Here is a 21,494-nt window from a genome sequence, read left to right as displayed (position 1 = left end):
CAGCTCCACACACACAGGAGCCCAGACCAACCTCTCCCACAGCCAAAAACCTTCTCTCCTCCTTTTCTCCACTAACCGAGGAAGAAGTATCTAAATTTCTCCTCTCCAGTTATCCTACCACCTGCCCTCTAGACCCCATCCCCTCACACCTTCTACAAGCCATCTCTCCCACACTTCAACACATCAACTCATCCCTCCATACTGGCATTTTCCCTACAGCATTCAAGCAGGCTCAGGTAACTCCACTGCTTAAAAAAAACAACATTAAACACATCACTTGTATAGAATTACAGACCTGTCTCTCTCCTACCATTCATTGCGAAAACACTTGAACGAGTTGCTTTCAACCAAGTATAATCTTTCCTGTCACTGACAACCAGCTGGATGTCAACCAATCTGGCTTCAAGAAAGGGCATTCAACCGAGACTGCATTACTGTCGGTCACAGAAGCCCTATGGATCACAAAAGCTGATTCCAAATCATCAGTTCTTATTCTCCTGGATCTGTCTGCTGCCTTCGACACTGTGAATCATCAGATCCTTCTGTCTACCCTCTCATCACTGGGCATCACAGGAACTTCCCTCCACATCCAAAGCTCATCAACTGACCACAGGGGTTCCTCAGGGTTCAGTTCTTGGACCCCTCCTCTTCTCCATCTACACCACATCACTGGGACACATCATACAGGCACATGGTTTCTCTTACCATTGCTATGCTGATGACACACAGCTCTTCCTCTCATTTCAACCAGATGATCCCACAGTAGCTAGGCCTGTCGCGATAGTCAATAAATCAATTAATCGCGCGATAAAAAAAAAATAGCTCGATCATTTTTCCGGCCGCGATAATTCCATTTGCATGCTTGTTTGTTTTCCTCGTTTCTCTCTCTCTCTACCAAAGAGACTGGATGACCACTCTCGGTTCCTTAGCGTATAGGAGGAGTGAAGCCTCTTGTCAGTTGCATAGTCTTTGTGTGGGGAAGGCGGCGCCGCGGCGCCTGTCAGTCATGGTCTTTGTATGGGAAAGCGCCGGCGGGACTGCTTGCGGCGACTGCCGGGAGAGTGAAAAGACGCTAGTTGTGAGTTGGAGGGGAAAAAAAAGAAAAAGATGTAATTGGTTTCAAAGCCAAACGAGACAGCGAGCCCGATCTCATGAAAATGCGTATCTATACCACAAATGTTATTTCTCGTGCCATTTATACGCCAAAAATAGTTTTTGCGTGCATATGATACGCACTTTATGGCGTGTAATACGCACGTGCACTCCTCACCCCTAATCCTAACCAAGTATTTTCAGTGCGTAGCATATACACGCAATAAAGCGCGTCTCCGTCTTCCTGACAGTAAATTACACAATCACTCGGGCGTTTGTTTAGTCGACAAAGTAACAGGAGGACAGTGCAAAATGCTGTGGTATCCTGTTGAGGCTTTTTTTAAATTTGTTTACAAAGGTCCTAACCGGCAGTTTTGCCTGTTATGGAATATATCACTATTTATGTCTGAGCCTAATGTTTAATATTTTTTGAAGTGCAATTTTGTTTACATCCATTTTATTTATTGTTTTTGGTATTTATTCAAGTGAATATTTTTGTTAACAGACACTGAGAGTCCATTGCTTTTATTGTTTTTGGTTGTTTTGTTCATTTTTTGTGGATATTTAAAATGTTTTTCCGTTTTCAATGTTTAATATTCTTAAGAAATAAAAGTTTATAGATCTTTGAAAAGGTGTACCTGGATTGTTATGCCATTATCATTATATTAGATGAAAATGGTCTCGAACGACAATATTATCGTTTATCGCAATAATTTCTTAGACAATTTATCGTCCAGCAAAATTTGTTATCGTGACGGGCCTAACAGTAGCTGCACAGATCTCAAGCAGTCTGGCAGACATCTCGGCATGAATGAAGGATCATCACCTGCAGCTCAATCTGGCAAAGACTGAGCTTCTCTGCCTTCCTGCCAATCCGTCTCTAAAGCACGACTTATCCAGACACTATCCAGCTAGATTCAGACACTATCCAGCTAGTCAGAAATCTTGGAGTAATATTTGATGACCAGCTGACCTTCACAGACAACATTTCAAAGACAGCTCGATCATACAGGTTTGCACTGCACAACATCAGGAAGATCAGGCCTTTCCTAACTGAGCATGCAACACAACTTCTCGTCCAGGCCCTGGTCATTTCTAGGCTTGATTACTGCAATGCTCTTCTGGCTGGACTTCCATCATGTGCAACTAAACCTCTACAAATGATTCAGAATGCTGCAGCTCATCTTGTCTTCATCGAGCCAAAAAGGGCCCATGCCATTCCTCTGTTCATCTCTCTGCACTGGTTACCACTCGCTGCTCGCATCAAGTTCAAGGCATTGACGCTTGCTTAAAGATCTACCACAGGGTCAGCTCCCTCCTACTTTCACTCACTCCTACGAGTCTACATCCCACCAGAAGCCTACGGTCGGTCAACGAGCAACGGCTTGTGGTTCCATCACAGAGAGCCACAAAAATCACTCTCCAGAACATTCTCATTCACGGTTCCATGCTGGTGGAATGATCTCCCCACCCTTATCCGGAATACAGAATCCCTGACAACATTCAAAAGACAACTGAAAACTCAATGCACTTAACCTCATAAAAAAAAATCTTTCCTTTTCCTTTAATCCTCCCTTGTCTGGCTTATGCTACTCTGAGAAATGCCTGAACTTTGTATTTTGAGAACTTCTTGCATTGTTTTTGCCTCTTCACGATGACTCACTTAATTTAGTCCTCATTTATAAGTCGCTTTGGACAAAGGTGTCTGCTAAATAACTAAATGTAAATGTAGCAATTGCGAGAAAAAAAGTCTGAATTGCGGGATGTAAACTCGCAATTGTGAGATAAAAAATATTTCTCATGGGGACCAAATAAAAAATAAAAATAAAAATCATCATCAACAAAATTAAAATATATATATATATACGAATTTTCTAAATTCTTTGATGAAAGTAATTTCAAAAGAACAGCATCTTATTTATTTATTTATTTATTCAAACAATGTAAAAGTATTTACTGTCACTTTTGATCAATTTAATGTATCTTGCAGAAAACAAGTATTTTCTTTAAATAAAACCATAAATATCCCAGATTTTCAAAGCACACTAAACTCTGCTGCCATGATTATTATTAGCCCAGTGTTTTGTGCCAGTTGGACACACATCACTCTTTACACAGACACAGAACTCTCTCAGGAAGGGATGTACAAGCTCACAGTTTGACTGTTGCTGCTAAAAAAGGTCATTAAGGGTGATGACTTGGTTGGCTCAAATTCATAAAAGAGAATCCATTGTCTCTATGTACCATCAAATTTAACTATCCCTTTAACAGACAACGCCATCACACTCAAAACAGCCCAATCGATAATGACAAAACTCCAAACCGCTCAGAAATTCCAGACTGCACGCAGGGCCATTATCCAGTCAAACTGAGTCCCTGAAATAGGTTGCCTTTAAAAAAATTACAGAGAGAAATATCTGCTGTCGGCACTAGGCAAAGCGAAGGGAGCTGGAGAACCCTTTGATAGTCACACTTAAAATAGTCATTTAGAGGTGGGGAGAAATCTGTTCTGATAGAGGGAAATAACTCCGCAACTACTAAACATTACCATTCTATACACGTTTCGTCGAAAATGGCACCGCCAAGGATTTTGCAACACATTTTGCACATTGAGCATTTGCACTACCCCTGTCTTTTTATATCATTTGCAGTACAGAATTTTCCTGTTCTCAATCTTTTATAGGAATGAAGGGAATGATTTTGTCTGCATGCTTTCACTTTTAAATAGGCCTCACAGAATGAGAGAAGGTGGAAATGATGTGTTGTTGTCTCTCAACATTAATCTTCAGTGCTCCACAAAACTTCCATTATTCTAGGCCGCCGTTCAAGAGGAGCAATCCACACCGGAGCTTCATTTACAATCTGACCCGGGCAATGATATGGGTTGTCAAACTCTCAGGACAGCGCTAACCCTCATCTCCTCTGCACACCTCCTACACCCGTGCCTCCGGCTCTTTGCTCACAGACTGACAGCTGACGTTCAATCACCAGAAACATCAGTAATTTAACGCCTTTCGACTACCCAACAGAGCCATCAATTAAAGTAGAGGGGAATGCACCATCTTTGGCTTTTCCTCAGTGATTGATGTTACTATGAAAGTGGAAAAGATGCTTCTTCACATGCTCTGCTTCCAATCTAAACATGCACCTAATGGGTCAATGACATGATGCTAATTTTTTGAGCCAGGTCAAAAATGCTATTTCTGTGATTTATTATTATTATAATAATAATTTTAATTAAAAAAAATTGTGAAGTGGAAGCAGGAGCATAAAGTGAAAAATGTCAGGTTTATACAACAGATGGATGGATGGATGGATGGATGGATGGATGGATGGATGGATGGATGGATGGATGGATGGATGGATGGATGGATGGATCTCCGTCCATCCGTCCGTCCGTCTAGATAGATTGATTTTTTTTTTCATTTTCATTAACTTTACACTTTAAAAAAAACATTTGAAACCAACATGAATACATACATTTCTAAGAACTTGGTGCACGTTTTAATCTACAATTTAAAAAATATATATATTTTCCTTTTTATTCATCATGGACACTATTATATGTCATAGACCCATTGCAATATTGATGATACAACGAGTTTCATTGACTAATAATTGCTTAACAGTTCCCTTACTTAAGTGCATTTCAGCTGGATTCACAACAGGACCATAACCACATTGTTTTGACCATGCCCTCATTTTATTTGTTAGAGTTTGATTTATGCTAGGACCAACACTGTTACTCGCTGAACTACGGCCAGTGGATAGCAAACACCTTGTGTTTCTGGATTTATCTTATCAATATTTATGAAACCCGTCAAAACAGCATTTATGTTTCCCTGGAATAGGTAAAGACAGGCTGAGTAGATCATGTCACCCCCAGTGGTGGAAGGCCCAGGTACTGCTTGGGGCAGCCGAGAGAGCATGCAGGGAAAAGCAAGAGTAATGGCACCTATCAGAAGATGCCAGAAGTTTCTTGGCCTTACTCCCACAAGATTTCTCCAGCATGGATGGTGTCCTCTCCATTACAAACCCCTAATATACCATGGGCACCTCATGGATGTCACAAGCTGTTAGACCTACAGCAAATTGCCTGCACAGAGCACACTGTACATCGAGTTAAAATGATCTGCTGCACTAGAAGCGAGGAACAGCCAAAAATCGATACATCTGTCAAATGTAATTTTAAACCAATTGTTGAATTCGCTATCAATAATGCATTAGACTTATTAGATCTAAAATAATAACTTTACACCACTTTCTATGTGCACATGTAGATAATATTGTAAGAAAATCATATTAGCAAGGATTCTAAATCTAATATGACAACAAATCATTTTATTTCATATTATTAATGATTATCTTTCTCTTTTATTCTAGATAAAAAACAAACAGACAATAGATCATTTGACAGGATTATCAAAACTTTGTATGAGTTCAAAAAAATCTTGTTTTTCCACTTGTTTATGCTTAAAAGAAGTGCAAATATCTGTTCTCTGAAAACAAGCCATATCATCTTACATAGTTTTGCTTCTCAAGTAAATTCATCTTGTTTTATGGATGTTTAGACAGTTTTTACTGGTAAACAAGACAAAGATACTCATTAAGACTATGATTTTTTGCTCTGTGGTGCTGGTAATTATAAGAAATAGATATTGTATCCGCACTAATTAAACATAACAAAAGTAAACTGCAGTGGCACAGAAAATATAATTAAAAAAAATACAGATGTCTTTGCGCTCAGTGTTTATTATCATGTTCTTTTGTCTTCACAGGGGGTGAAGACGAGGGAAAGTACAGAAAAACGAGCAGGAAATGAGAAGAGAGACATCTCACAGTGTTGTCTCGCTTACCTGTCTTCACTTCTGACATGACCTTGTCAGTTACCTTAGTTAGAAGGCATGAAACTAGCTGTCAGTCATGTTGCATCGGGCCAACAACACAAGTCCAAAAAGAATAAGTTTGCAGCTAATGAAAACAGACACTCTCCATCCTCAAACAAACCTCACAAAACACTTATTTTACAAAATAGTGCGATCAAAGGAATTTCTTTGAAATAAAGTGAAGCACCAGACTAGATTACCAGAGTTTGTGCATAGACACCCCAAATTTAAAATTCTGACAGTTTTTATAAGGACGATGGCTTTTACCATGTCAGAGCTGATGGATTTCAATTCTACAGGTTCCCAGAGCTAGACAAAACTTACAGAGACGTGTCGTCATTATCCTACAAAAATAATTCTGAATTCATACTAGGTGAAACACAACATAAGCCTGTGGCAGAAATAGGCCATGCCACCAAAACCATCACCGGGCCCTTGACAGCATAGAAAGCACTATTTTCATGACATATGAATAAAATATGCATCCTCAGGGGTACATGCTACATGTCTCACAGGCCTCATTCACATTAAATTCTAAAATATACAGGCATTTCCAAGAGGTCAGACAAGTCCACAGTGATATAGGGGCAGATTGTTTTTTTTCCTCTGAACTGCAAAGTGAATGTTAAATATTGCTTTACTGGTGACCTCCTCCAGCAATTTCTGTTAAAAAAACACTTATGCATGTTTTATGTTTTCAAAGAAGAAATTGAAAGAGAGAGAAAAATGGAGATAAATGAGATATTATTTGTAGTACTGAGGGGAATTTGCTAGTACATACTAGAATAGACAGCTCATCAAAACAGCTCCTCCTGGCAGACATGGCCTATATTCATATGTGTTTCTACTGTACACAAAATATGGTTCTAGCACACAACCACCATCATACTTTGCATAGACGCTGAAAGATCAAATTTAAACTATCTAAAATGTGAACACTTTATGTATAACTTTAGAGCTGTACAAACCTTGTTAATGTACAATACTAAAAGTTCATTGAATTTTTAATCAGGGAATTTACAGGTTTATGTTAATTTATAATAAATTAGATTCATTTAATATTTTTAACAGTATCTATTTATTAAACGCATTTAACACATTCATTACTTTTATAATGGTTGCATTCTGTTGATTAAGAAAACATGTCTCAACATATTCAACATACTGAACTTGTTCAGTGCTACCCTCATGTCAGAAGTTTTGAAAACTTTGAATGTTGTATATACACAAAAACAATTGCAAGTTAAATGCTGTCAAACCTTCTGATATTGTTTCCCTTTTGAATGGGAACTCGCACTGCGTACTAGGATGCTAATGGGGAATGCCTCCAGCATGACTGGTTTCTGAAGCACGTGTCAGAAACGGCTCCTGAAGACAAGAAATAGGATGACGTGTAGGTGCCTTTTTATACTCTGGTCGCACCAGTAGTGACGTCATATAGCCTGGCTAACGTCACACCTCTTTCTCATTGAGACGTGGTCTGGGAACCACGTTCATTTTCTAGTATTTGAGGCGTGGTTTACGAATGCCCAGAGCCGTTTATTGGGCGCTACGAATGTCTATCAAATGCGCCTGTACGTAGCTCATAGCCAATCGTTTCAATTATACCAGATGATGTATGTAGAGCGACAGAAATTCGACGAGGAAGAAGACGAAATAAACTTGCGTTCTAAACTACTTAGAACACTATCTAAGGCTGCATCGAAAGGTAACTTCGCGTCTGCTGCCATGTTGGATCCATAGATATAAACAAACTGCTTCAGTGTGTCGCATAGACGTCATCATCGTCTTGCTGCTCCCTCCCCGTTCTGTGATTGGTCCCCTTCGCCGAGGCGAAAATCTGGTCCATGGTATCCAGGCTGCCTAGCAGCGTGAATAAAATCGCGCTGCGCTCAAGGCAGCATGGGGAAACCCAGGCTAGACGTCATAGGCTGTCGCCGGCCAATGCTATTGTCGTGTTTTGACACGTGCTTCAGACACCGGTCATGCAGGAGGTATTCTACATTGGCTTCCTAGGATGCAGTGTCTCGTTCCCCTTCTCAGGGAACCCAGGTTACATTCGTAACCCGAGATGAGTTCACTGTCCATCCAATTATGTGAAAATGTATGTGCAAATGTTACAAGAATGCCTAGAAATGGTAATGGGATCGCTCTAAAATGGCATACCATAAGATAAAATAGATGTCGTTGCATTATTCTGAAATATTCTTTAAAACGAGGAAAAGCACCAGTAAAACTAATGCTGCCCAGCGGTGAATATGTGAATAAGGTGTCATTTGTGCATTCAGATCAATGAACACAGGTGAGACGGATACCAAAACAATGAAGATAAAGCCAAATCAAAAAGACAAATCACTTGTTGCGAAAACACATCGCCCCCCAAGCATCTAATCAATTACCCAAGTCTATTACGTTCCATACGAAGAAGAAGAAACAGACAGGGAGAATTCTTTTGAATGGCTCAAAAGTAGCATCAGCGTTATTGAGGACATCTATCACACTAAACTAAACACAGAGATATTGTATCTGCCTGTATAGGCTGAAATGCTGGATCAGAAACATTTGCTAAAAAAAGGCAGGCAATCCAGCTTGTACTATTTCAAATGGATTATGGCTAGCACTCAAATCATTAAAGCCAGAATTAGACTAACAACCATTCATTAAAATTCTCTGAAATGCAGAAAGGAGGAACAGTTGTCCTCCATAGAGGCACTCTGCTAATGGTGACGGCAGAATGACCAAACATCCTGTTTTGTAGGTGTGAAATCAATAGCACTGTAAACTGGAACATAAAGCACAACCTCTAAGACCAGGTGATCCAGAGACTCAAAGTTTTTCCACTTTCTCCCATTGGTACCTATTAGAAACATAGACTTAAACTGGGAATTTGAGAAGACGCATTTATGGGCTTAGGGTTTTATAGGATATTGCTGTCGCCAAGTGTTCCTTGAAAAACAAACAGTAAAAAGCCATTGTTTAGTTAATTAGTATCATGGGGCACAAAAGGATGAGAGCTGTTTTTTAAACACCTCATCTGGCTAGGGCTAAGAATTAGCCCTTAGAAATGACAGCTTGTGCATACAACTTCAAAGGAAAGATTACAAGTATTTAATTTGTGTTTATCTGGTAATGTGCAATTGGTAAACAGAATAATTTATCAAGTCTAAGAAATATACAATGTAAACTAAGAAAAATTAAATAAAAATCCTTTCCAAAAGCTGTCGACTGTCTTGTTTTAAGTGCTCAAATCCAGTGTGTCGACAGAGATGCAAAGCATGTATACACATGTTTGTTAACCTTATTTTTTAGGAAGCCACTGACTCCTACAGGATTAATTGTGTTCATGTTGTGATACACAGTGTTTTAAAAGAGCATATTATTGATTATGTGCTGAAATGTTGCTAGACATGAAAAACGTGAACTTGAAGACTCTCTTTAAAGGGGTCATATAATGCCATTTTTGTACAAGCTAATATGACTCTTTAGGGTCTAAATTAAAAGTTTGTAATATACTTTAATTAAAAATTCTCATTAGTATTGTAAGAAAACACTAATTTTACCTGGTCAAAAACAAAACGATCCGTTTTTATTCGTTTGTAAAGCTGTCTGGTGTGAAATGATTCGCGCAAACATGAATGCATGTTGATCGTGGGGAATCCCCGTGAGGGAATCCCGGCGTCAATCCTTTGGGCATATCCCTTCAAAAACAAAACTCAGCCACTGCATCTTCAACAGTTCGGATTTAGGAACATCAAAATGACTGCTGTGTTCCTTATTACACCGAAGAACAGAACACCACAATCGCAGACGCCATTCTGCTCATAGACAGCGCTCCAGTGAGGGTATCAACAATGACGTGCGGACTATGATGACAGACAGCTCGCTCACGAGCGAGGGCGGGTCTGTGTTGAAACGCTGCTGTCAATCACCAATCGTGGGAGGGGCGTCGATTTAGTGACGTCACAAAATCGAACGGCTTGATTTCAGAGAGGGTCAAACATATAAGGAGATTTAAAAAAAAAACACTGGATGGATTTTTATCATTTTATGATGGTTGTGTACAGGCACTGCCAACACACATTTCAGTACAATCAACTTGTAAAAGTGCATGTACCATTATATGACCCCTTTAAATGATCATTGAAAAAATGTATTTTGCAGAGCTGTACCTTGATATTACAGAGAAAAAAGACATAGAAATCCAATACATTTAATTTAAAAATTAAATTTTCATAATTAAAAAAAAATTAAATTCTCATAATTAAAAAAAATAAGCAAATAATGATAATAAATAATATAAACATTACAGAGAATAAATGATATATGCATGTATAAATATATCTATGTAATTTGACCAGAGAACACTGAAAGATTATGACAGGTCTACAATCAAGTTGAGTGATCTTTGAATGTGACAGTATCTCTAGTCATAGCACAAACCTCCTTACGCAACAAACATGTTTGACCAAACAATGAAACGGCGACCTTGAATCCCATTTAATCTGAAGGTCGTATTCCCGGCTCAGTCAGAAAGTGTTTGATCTTTACCATACATGACAAATGGACACTGGCCGGGGGCTTCATTCTTACAAATTGCATACACGTACTGTATGTATCTCTGAGATAAAGCTATAGCCCATATATTGCTTATTATTCTCAATAGCCTTATTAGTTGATATCAACCTATAGTCAGATAGCACTGGATTTTTCGAGACTCAATAGCGAAGGATGGATGGCTAATTTGTCATATCACACAAATTTGGTTCAAGTGTTGATTTGTCTAACCAGGTTTGATGTGAAGGCATTTATAGAAGACAAACGTGGCTTCCTTTCCTCTCGCCCAATCGAGTCCAATTTGACAACTGATATCATCTCTGAATATTTATTAATGATCATAGATAGACCACTGATCAAAGAGAACAGCACTTTCTTAGCCTGCATTCCCCAATGATTCGAGTCTTATCAAGATCCTCTTCGTTAAAGTCACTCAGAGCTACTGAGAGAGTGTCTATATATAGACAAAACCACGCCGCTGTTCCCGTGTACACAGATCAGTCACTATCTTCCTACCCTGACACAAACAGAAGTCACCTTTTGTTGCAAATAAGGTCTTTCCCATCTGTATCACACTGATAGATGGACACAGAGCCTGTCAAACGTCACTGGCAAAACATACAGAAGTAATGAAGGAGCTTTTAGATTCAGCAAGACCAACCTCTATAGGGCTTTTTTACAACAAAAATATATCATACACTCGGGCAATCATGCACAAAGACAGAAGTATACACAAACATGATGGACATGACACACAGGCTGTTGTGTTGGGCAGGTGTAATTGGCCGTCATCTCACGGCGCTCACTGGAGAATGGAATTTCATGGGTCTGATGAAGAGATCGGACAAGTTCGTGTGTCTTCCCGTCAGAGCATACAGTACATGTCCCAGAATTGTCTGAGGCTAAACGGAGCAACAACATCAATGGCTCAACACATTAATGTCTCTCAAGCATATTAACTTTAACTTTATTTTATGCTATTTTCTCATTTATTTTCTTTTATTTGTTTAAATAAGTGCACTTATACACAGCTACTATTATATATATATATATATATATATATATATATATATATACTGTATATATATTACCCTTGGGAAATATGATCAACAATGGCTGTAAAAAATTAAATCTGCATTGTTAATCCTTTAGATAGGCTATTTTATTTAAAAAAATGCTAAAATCTAACCTTTCATTGAAGTAAAATAATTGAAAGTGGGGGGAAAAAATCACATTATGAAATAAATGTTTTTCGCCAAAACGCATTGGGAACAATTATTTGCCCCCTTTTATTAAATACTTTTTGCAACCTCCTACATACAGATACATTGCATCATGGATTCGATCAAACACAAATACAACACGATAACAAATCAAAACCTGACAACCTCTGCTAGAAATCTTATAACGGGCCATGTTATTTAAATAACACGGAAGTTTTGCGTTTAAAGACCTAATAAAATATTTCAACTCAGATCAATATTTCGTGTCTAATTATTTACTTGAGGCAAACTCATACTCATCTGCGATGATGCGTGTTGCTGTAGAGCTGTCATATCTGGCTATAATACAAGTCTCAGCCAGTACTCAGACACAAATGAGTTGTCCTCAACTGATTTGTACTTTATCTACCCCTAAAAGATCATAGTAGTTCCCTACGTATGGTAGAAAAACTATGTGTATATTAAAAAGTGTTATTTTAAGTGTCTAAACAGTAGTACAGTATAGGATTTGCTCAGTTTTTTTTTTCTTCTTTTTTTCTGAGCTCTGCTTTTTTACCTCAAGAGTTGCAACCTATCTTTAAAAAGCTCCTGCTTTAAATAGACTCTTTATTTATATTTTGAAAATGTACTCTTAAATATGTTCAGGGCCATTTGGCAATGTGAGAAGGCTAGAGTCCCTGACCATCTGGTTAGTGGGCACCCTCCTCTACCCCCTTCTACTCTTGCCCTGCGTTACAGACCCCTGTGTTTCAATCCAATTCAGGGCTCCAGCTACCTGGCAGCCATCTCCCTCAGAACTTGCCAACAGATGGCTCTGCAGCAGGTAATAATGACCCAAGACAAACTCTTAAATGGATTATGCCATCGTTAGGGTATAAATACAAAGTATCGGCCCTGCAGAGTGGAAAAATGGCTCAGAGTCAACAGGCACTCACATAAGAGGCAGATACTGATTCTGAAGTGCACATGTTTTCTGTTTCAACACTTTTTTTTCTGTATTCAGTTTTTTATTTAATTTTAATTGTAATGACTCAAATAGATGTTTGAATTGAATCCCTAAAACTTAAAAAAAAAAAAAAATCTATATTAAAATGTAAAGAAAAATATGGCCCTATGAGATGCGTTTTATTTTTCAGAAATTCTGTTAGAATTTTTGTGGATTCTCTGTTTTATGATTTAATACAAAATTGTGGTAACACTTTAGTTTAGGGTTCGATTCACCCTAATCTAAAGTGTGACCAAAATTATTATAAAGAAATTGTGGCAATCAAATGAATGCATACAACTTTAACAATTTAATTAATCCTTTAAAATGTAATCAAATGACATTTGAACAATTCCTTTCATCTTTTGCCAAAAAAAATAAAATAAAGATCTGCATCAAAGGGCCCTACTGAACAAGCAAGGTCTTTAGAATTACATAAACAAATTAAAATGCAAGTGTGTTGGGGGTAAATTCTCCAGGAGCAGGATTGGAAAACAGTTGACTACTTAAAACTACCAAGACCAGCCCGGTTGCTATACAAAGCAACAACATGGTCACCATTTTCATACTGTTTCCTGGAAAAAAGACCAGTTCGCTGAGTATCTCACTTAAAAACAAGGGTAACAGCACTACACTCCCAAGAACCATCAATAGGTTTTGTCATTTGCAAAACTACCCTGTATTACGAAAACAATGACAAATACTTTGTGGTATGAGAGGGCCCTGTAGGGAACGTACGGCTTTTCTTTATCACTCCTCTAAAGCCTCTTGTGTCACAGTTCTCTATTCATACTCTTAGAGATCGAGAATGATACAGGGGACGGTCATATTTCAGACCACTAAACATGTCTTTAATCATGAGGAGAGTCCTTCTGCTTGGAAAGCCATGATTTGAAGCTCCAGTGTCAGGTGCAGTGAGAGCTGATAGCCCCTCTCTGGGTGAAGAGTGTTGGATCATTTAGAGAAATCTATATTCTCTGGCCATTCATTTTGCTGCAGGAATGAAGCATTTCCCCCGAGGGAGAAAGAGAGAGCTCTCTCAGCAAATAATCCCCTTGCAGCCACTTCCTGCGCACGAACCCCCTTGGAGTATTTATCTTCTTCTGAAGGAAATGTTTGCATGGGTGTCATCCGGCACGTAACCTGACAACATAACCTTTAGTACATATTTCTTTCCCACCTGTAAAATATTTGCTAGACTAGTCAAAATTCAAGATGCACTCAGTACTTATAAGTTGCGCTGGTCTTATCACGTAGGGGTGTGGATGTAGCATCATGAAAAATCTAAAGTTTTCAAATGTCATTATACTGAAGATATCTGCTTGGAAATTAGCCGAATTTAATGTATTCTGACAAAGTGCTGTCAATATGGGTGTCAAAGATCAGGGCAAGTCATGTGATCTCAAAATGGCCGCCCTCACAAGGAGACCCGGTCCATGTAAAGTAAAACAGCTTTTATTAAGCTGCTGATCTGACTTTACTGTTCATCTCATATGAGAGTATGTCTTTTTAAGTATATCATTCAAAAGTAATATTCCTATATGTAAAACCTTTTTAATGAACACAAAATATACTGAGTGCACCTTTAAAAAGAAAACTGAAAACTAAAAAGATATGCTGAAGCTATAAAAAAATAACCTTGGAACAGGAAATTCTCTTCTTGCCTTCAGTCCCGAGCAAAGGGAAGGTTTCCTATCTGTTTCAAGGTTCTCTTTGAAATGCGGCAGTAGGGTCACCTCAAGTGGCCTTTCCCGCTAGGGAATAAGATTTCTTATTTTACTTTCGATTTTCACTAACTACAAAATTTTGAGGAATATTGTCTTATTCTCATTTCCACACTAGATATATTCTGAAAAAAAATCAGCGAGGCACCATATCTATTCTATTAATTAATCCTGACAAATCCTTAATCTCTATCTTTTTTTCTTAATTCCCCCAAGGACTAAACAAGATGCTGGAGTGGCAATAAACCCATGTTGTGCAAATGAAAGACGGCAGTGGGAATAAAGAGGTGCCATGGGGCTCCACTGACCTTGCGTTTATTCAGAAGTACATAATGCAATAATCACCTCTGCATGTGTGATAGATTTTAGCCACCTCGCTCCATTAATCATCAGCTGCGGATGGGAATGAATTGAATTAGCGCTACAAAAAGCTCACTTCTCTCAACTGCAAGCAATGAAAAACAATTAGTGCGTTTGAAAATGAGCTTAAATCTAATGCAATTGATTAACAGATTAATAAATATTTCATCTCTGCTACCAAGAGCTTCTTGTTCAACGTATCAATGCGGCTGTTTTATAATTAACCTCTACACTGTGATTAATGTGGAGGTGATGAATGTCATAGCTTTTACATTGTACAGCTAAATTGTGTTTATAGAGATTACTTGAGATTATTTGAATAATTCTAAAAAATTACAACATTAAATTGTTAGCACTTGTGGCTGTAGTACAATAAAGCACAAAACATGAGTAATTCAAAGAAACAGTCTTTGATCCAAAATTCCATGCAGGGAAAACACAGGAAAAAAGGCAAACACGTCCACTAATATTGACGAGACAGGACAAAGAACTGAACAAAACTTATACCAGAACTAAACAAAGGAACTAATAAATTAATTAATTGACAAGAGGTGAACTGAATAAAACTGGCACAGACTTGGAAACTCAAGGTGATGATACACAGGGCAACTTTTTGAGCAATGTTGCTGGGCAATGTTGCCGTCAACGGGCAACCAGATGAGACACAGGGCCCACGACCGATCTAAACTATCCAGATATAAATTTATTGCCCATTTTCAATGGGAAAGTGCCCAAGCAACAATCGCTCGGCAAGATTGCCCAGCAACATTGCTCAAAAAGTTGCCCTGTGTATCATCACCTTAAGAGTATGTTTGAAACAATCAAAACATTCCCCGTTCACACGGATCCGCGAATACGACTAAAAACGCTGTATTATACATGCCAGACAAGTAGTTGGCAATGTCCCTTTGTAAAGAAAGACTATGTGCCTGTGCACATACTCATTCAAATGCGCATGCCTATAGACCATGCACACAATATGCATGTGCATGCCATCACTGTTTTCACAGATTCACGTTTTTTTAGTTTACACCAAACGCTGTTGTTAAGGAAATGAACGCCCAAAACGCATAAAAAGTTTTCCGTTTTTAGTTGAAAACGCTGTCACGTAAAAGGCCCCTATAAGTCAACTTAGGGTGACAGGAACAAACAATGAAACAAAGCATAATCCTGACAATAATATGTTTCTGTCATATAAAACAGGTGTACAGTAGACGTTAGGGCATTTCTGCTGAGTAATATACGAGGGGTCAAAGGTAACCATAATCAGTGTTGGGGATAGCTACTTTTAGAAATAATGCATTAGAATATTGTGTTATTTCCTAAAAAAGTAACTAGTTGTGTTACTTAGTTACTTTTTATGAAAAAGTAATGCTTGAGGTTCTATTTTTGTTCTATTGAAAAAATGTTCTATTTTTGGCAATTGTAAAGGCCCTTTAACACCAAAAGTGAATTGAACAAGTTTCCGGCGAAAGACATGCAAATTCATGACTGTACAATTCAAACAAAACTTTCAACTGTGCTGACATTCTGTGCCATGGGAGAAGATAGTTCAACACTCACAATGAAAGACAAATGTGACGTTTATCTAAAGGCATGTTTGCTCATTGGTATGATTAAATTGGATCATCGGGGGTCAGCAGCAAAGACACTGGTTAATATTCTGAGTTTGCACACACAGTGCACACAATGCCTCTGAACCTTACTTCCAATTTCTCTCAACATTGGGACAGGATAGGTGTCAGTCAAGTGGGAAAACAAAGTAACTTGCATTACTTATTTGAAAAAGTAACTCAGATATTTTGTTGTATATTTAAAAGTAGTGTTACTTTACTCCTTACTTAAAAAAGTAATCTGATTACGTAACTCACATTATGCGTTACCCCCAACAATGACCATTATTTTTACTGTAGATACTGTAATAATGATGGCATGAACAAGAGCCGTAATTACTTGATGTTTGAAAAAATGTCATCTTGCATTAACCTGGTGTAAAACCCATCGTAACATCATATGGCCAAATCTAACAGTATTATATTATCATTTCAGACCTAAAGCTTTGGGTTTGCGTTTGAAAATACAGAGCATCTGTCTCAATGAGCTGTGAACATGGAGAGGGAACCATAGTATTTAATTTCATGGCTCCTTAACTTTCATACAGTTAATTTCTCAAGCACAATTCTACACAAAGGGTAGGCATATACATAGATGCCTACCCTTTGTGTAGAATTGTAACCCCTCAAATTGTCAATGGAACAATTACTAATAAATAATTAATTAAATTTAATTGCGCCCAAACAAAGGCCTCCAAAGAGTGAAATAAATAAACAAATAAATACATTTGTGTTGGAATTCATAAGGTGGGAAATCTACAATGAAAGTCGTTAAAAGTTTGCAATATAGATTTTAGGCTAGTAATTTTTTCTGTTCTGGTACCAAAACGACTGCATATTGCTTAATCTATTTGTGATCAGGTCGCAGATGTTTAATAGATGCCATATGTCATGTTAATATATATACAGGCCGTGCAGAATTATTAGGCACGTTGATTTTCTGATCATATTTTATTCCCAGGAACATTTTGCCAATTCCAAACCATATTAATCTTAATAACTACTATTAATTTTGTATTTAATCATGTATAAGTGATATATAATTGTTCATGAAGGCTGGAAATGAAAAATGCCTTATTTTCAGGTGTGCAGAATTATTAGGCAAGTTTTCTTTTTCAGATAAAATAAGCCAAAAAAGAGATTTAACTAAGACTGAAAAGTAAAAAATGATTAAATCCCCATGAGAAGAATGCAAATTTCACACTTAATTCTTCACCTTAATTCTTCATTCTTTTGCAGTTAACATGTGTCTTTTCTTCTCCACCTGTGTTTGTCTGACCCTGCTGACCCAATGAGCATTTCACTGTCCAATGGTCATGCCTTAACTGCAATCTCTAGTATTGCATTAGTATTGCATTCTTCTCATGGGGATTTAATAATTTTTGACTTTTCAGTCTTAGTTAAATCTCTTTTTTGGCTTATTTTATCTGAAAAAGAAAACTTGCCTAATAATTCTGCACACCTGAAAATAAGGCATTTTTCATTCCAGCCTTCATGAACATTTATATACCACTTATACATGATTAAATACAAAATTAATAGTAGTTATTAAGATTAATATGGTTTGGAATTGGCAAAATGTTCCTGGAAATAAAATATGATCAGAAAATCAACGTGCCTAATAATTCTGCACACACTGTATATAGTGGCCTAAAAAATATTTGGACCTCTTCACACACGCACACGCATATGCGCACACACAAACAAACAAACAAACACACACACACACACGCACGCACGCACAAAAAGAACAATTATTAACTAATATTAACTAATCAATAAATTTAAATTTCAGAATTTAACAAAAAGTATCATGACCCATTGTCAAACTTTAAGTGTATTTTAAACTGCTTAAAGTACAAAAACTTATGTATGCAAACTACAGTATACCTACATGTTCTACGCAAATCAAAGGCCGGGAATTGTGGATTTAGATGAGGGAAAAAAGCCCTCTAAAATGTACTTGTGAAGGTAATCTACATGTCTCAAAAGAGATGCTGTGACACATGAGGGGGGCTTACAAATTGGTTCGCTATCACCAGGCTGCAAAGCTCAAATGGGTCACTGAGAGAGACCAGAACTCAGCGTGGCAGCAGTAGGAGGTTTGAAATGGTGTACATGGCAGTCGGCAGCAGAAAGGCCAGCGTATACTGTACCGCAGTGCTGCGGTCTGGGGGTAGATTGCGATCTGAGGTGTACGCCCCAGGTATGGGAAAAGTGGAGCGTGATGTTTATAATACCTGACTGAAGCAGCCATGGCTAAGAGACTTTCACGGTTGTCTGCCTACAGCTGAGACCTCACGTCTGATATTCAACCATGGCTTGATGCTAAAAGAAGTTGAGAAGTAAAAAAAAAAAAAAAATGCTGGCTGACTTAAACCAAAAATGTAGCTTTTTAGACCCCAGTGACTATTGAAAGGCAAAAACAATTATTTATAACAAATATGTATCTTGTTTTCTACTGAAAAAAAATCAGTCTTACAGGTTGGACTGAATAACCTTTTTTTTTAACAGTATAGTTATTGGATTTTTTTTTTCTTTTGTGGTTTTCAGCTTCATTTTTCATGACAATTTTAGTGCTTTCTGAAGTGTCAAGTCTCTGAAAACCAAATGTATTTAGCAATATCAGCTCTGTGTGAACAGATAAACATCTTTAAGTCCTATATCTCATTCCTCAGATCTAGTAGTGGCATGTACTTGACATTTAGCAGTGATAAGTCAAGTGCAGCATTTACGAGAAAAAAAAAAGAAATAAAAAAAAGAGGATCTAACAAGCTTCTGTGGTGGTTCATGTCTTGTAATACAGCCGCCATTAAATACATGTTGTTAATCACGCATCAACACTGCACCCGGTTTATTACCAATCACGAACAAATATCTTGGCGCCTCTGCTGCTGTGATTTAAATATTCCCCTTATTAACTTTATAGACAAAAGTAACTGCTCACTCAATAGCGTTTTGCTGACTCATGCAGAAGACAGGGACCACTGGTTCACACCAGGGAACTTCTAACTGCAAACAATCAATTTACTGTCCAGGGGGGCCGAAGAGAACTAAAGGGAAAGATGGGCTATTTGAGACATTTTTCAATATTTTTCCCTTTTCGTTTATCTGCCTTTTATTAGCGTTGCTTTTAAAAGTAAGACCTAAAATTATGTGTAGGAAAATTCAATTAAAAGATATTGGATGTGGTAAATTGTAACTAGGAACACAGCACTGCAAAACAGGGTAAATATATAAGACAGAGCAAATGTATGATTAATCGGAAAATTAATGAGTGTGGCATATAAAGCAAGTACAAAAAAAGAAAACAATAGTTCATGGTCCAGCATTCTCACAACATTTAAAAAAACAAACAAAAAAACAATGTGTTCAAGGAGAGACATTAATAAAATGTGGAGTGTAAAGGGCCATTCACACAGAACAGCGTTTTGCCTTTAAAAAATGCAAGATTCACAGCATTGGAATGAATAGTTTTTGTTTTTTTAGACTGTGCGAGATGCTGCAAAAGAAGTGATATGCGAGTACAATTGTCAAAAATGTCTGCCTAGTGCATGTTTACATAGAAAAACAATGGACAAGCAGTGCAGTGGAATTGTGCCCACATCACTGTGAAGTTGGCAGCAGATTCTTCAAGTCCTGTAAGTTGCGAGGTGGAGCCGCCATGGGTCAAACTTGTTGGTCCAGCACATCCCACGAATGCTCAGTTGGATTGACATGTTAGAAATAGAGGCCAGGGCAACACCTTGAATTCTTCATCATGTTCCTCAAGCACAATGCATGCGGTTTGGCAGGGTGCATTCTCCTGCTGAAAGAGGTCATTTAGAGGGAACACCATTGTCCTGAAGGGATGTACCTGGTCTGCAAAAATGTTTAGGTAGGTAGCATGTGTCAAATTTACGTCCACATGGATGGCTGGACCCAAGGTTTTTCCAGCAGAACATTAGGGTTGGGCAGATAGACGATGCCATCGTCCATCGCGATACCCCCACCCCCCATGTTTCCATGGTGATGCGTCATGCTTGGCATGTGATTCACCACAGCCAAAATAACGCTGTATGATAGATGTAGCGCTTTTATTTCGAAATATTAACAAACTTGCTTACCATGTCATCAACTATCTTCTATTCTGATTCTCAAATACGAGTGAGTTTGTTTTGTCGTTTAAAAACCTTATAAATTATCGTGATCTATAACGGGAGATGGGTGCCGCCATGTTTGTTTGGGCCGCAGTTCAGAGATTCATGTCTGTTGGATTTATTAAAGCACGTGAATTCATCAGTTTTTTCCCGAAATACATGAAAGTAAGTGGCCGGTGAACTGGGAGAAGAAGAGTCAACTATATAGATACTTACACTGTGTATCTGATATGAATAAAACACGTTGGCAAATATATTTGAATGGATTGTTATTGCTGCTTCCGTAGACACCATTGTGTATTTTACAAACTATAAATGTATTGTTTTGCTATAAATTAAATGTATTTAAATGCCTGAAACCTAAAATAAACATTATGTGGTTAAAAACACTGAATGGTTTTGATATATGACAAGCGCTGAGCGCGTCTGTCTTTGGCTCAGCGATAGCCATAGTACGAAAGCACTGTTTGAATCTGGCAGTTAGGTCACGTCACTGTAAACTGAGAATGTTACATTACCTTATGTTTATTTCTGAGCATTTTTTCTTCCTACTGGAAACAACCTAATATCTTCAAATATGTTTGATTCGTAATAATGTCTACTTCCACAAAAAAAAGTACAAGTGAACAGGTAAAATGAAAAAGATGACAAGAATATATTCTCTTTCCTGCTTTCAAGGGGAGATTTTATCCCATTTCAGAGAAGCACGGTATACAGAATTTTTAAGTCTCTAAATCATCCTGGGTCTTTGTCATCTGCCTCAACACGTTTATTCTCAATTTCACTGCAATGAGAACATCACAGAGCATCATGGGAGCTCGTCTGTGTTTACCGTCCCTTTAGACAGACCATTCACTTGGCAACCATCAGTCACTGTTAAACTCCACTGACTTTATTCACAGAAGACTAGCTGCACTA

At 37.9% G+C, this 21,494-nt stretch overlaps 1 protein-coding gene across 1 annotated transcript in view; it reads right to left on the bottom strand.

The window, feature by feature from the left end:
- The window catches only part of naaladl2 (N-acetylated alpha-linked acidic dipeptidase like 2), a 295,368-nt gene that overhangs the window by 206,950 nt on the left and 66,924 nt on the right, over positions 1–21,494 (bottom strand). The gene's annotated exons all lie outside the window — the stretch shown is intronic.

This window comes from Squalius cephalus (assembly GCF_949319135.1).
Source record: "Squalius cephalus genome assembly, chromosome: 22".
Taxonomy (NCBI): domain Eukaryota; kingdom Metazoa; phylum Chordata; class Actinopteri; order Cypriniformes; family Leuciscidae; genus Squalius; species Squalius cephalus.
Note: the sequence above shows the minus strand (reverse complement) of the source record. Positions and strands in the feature narration are given on the sequence as shown.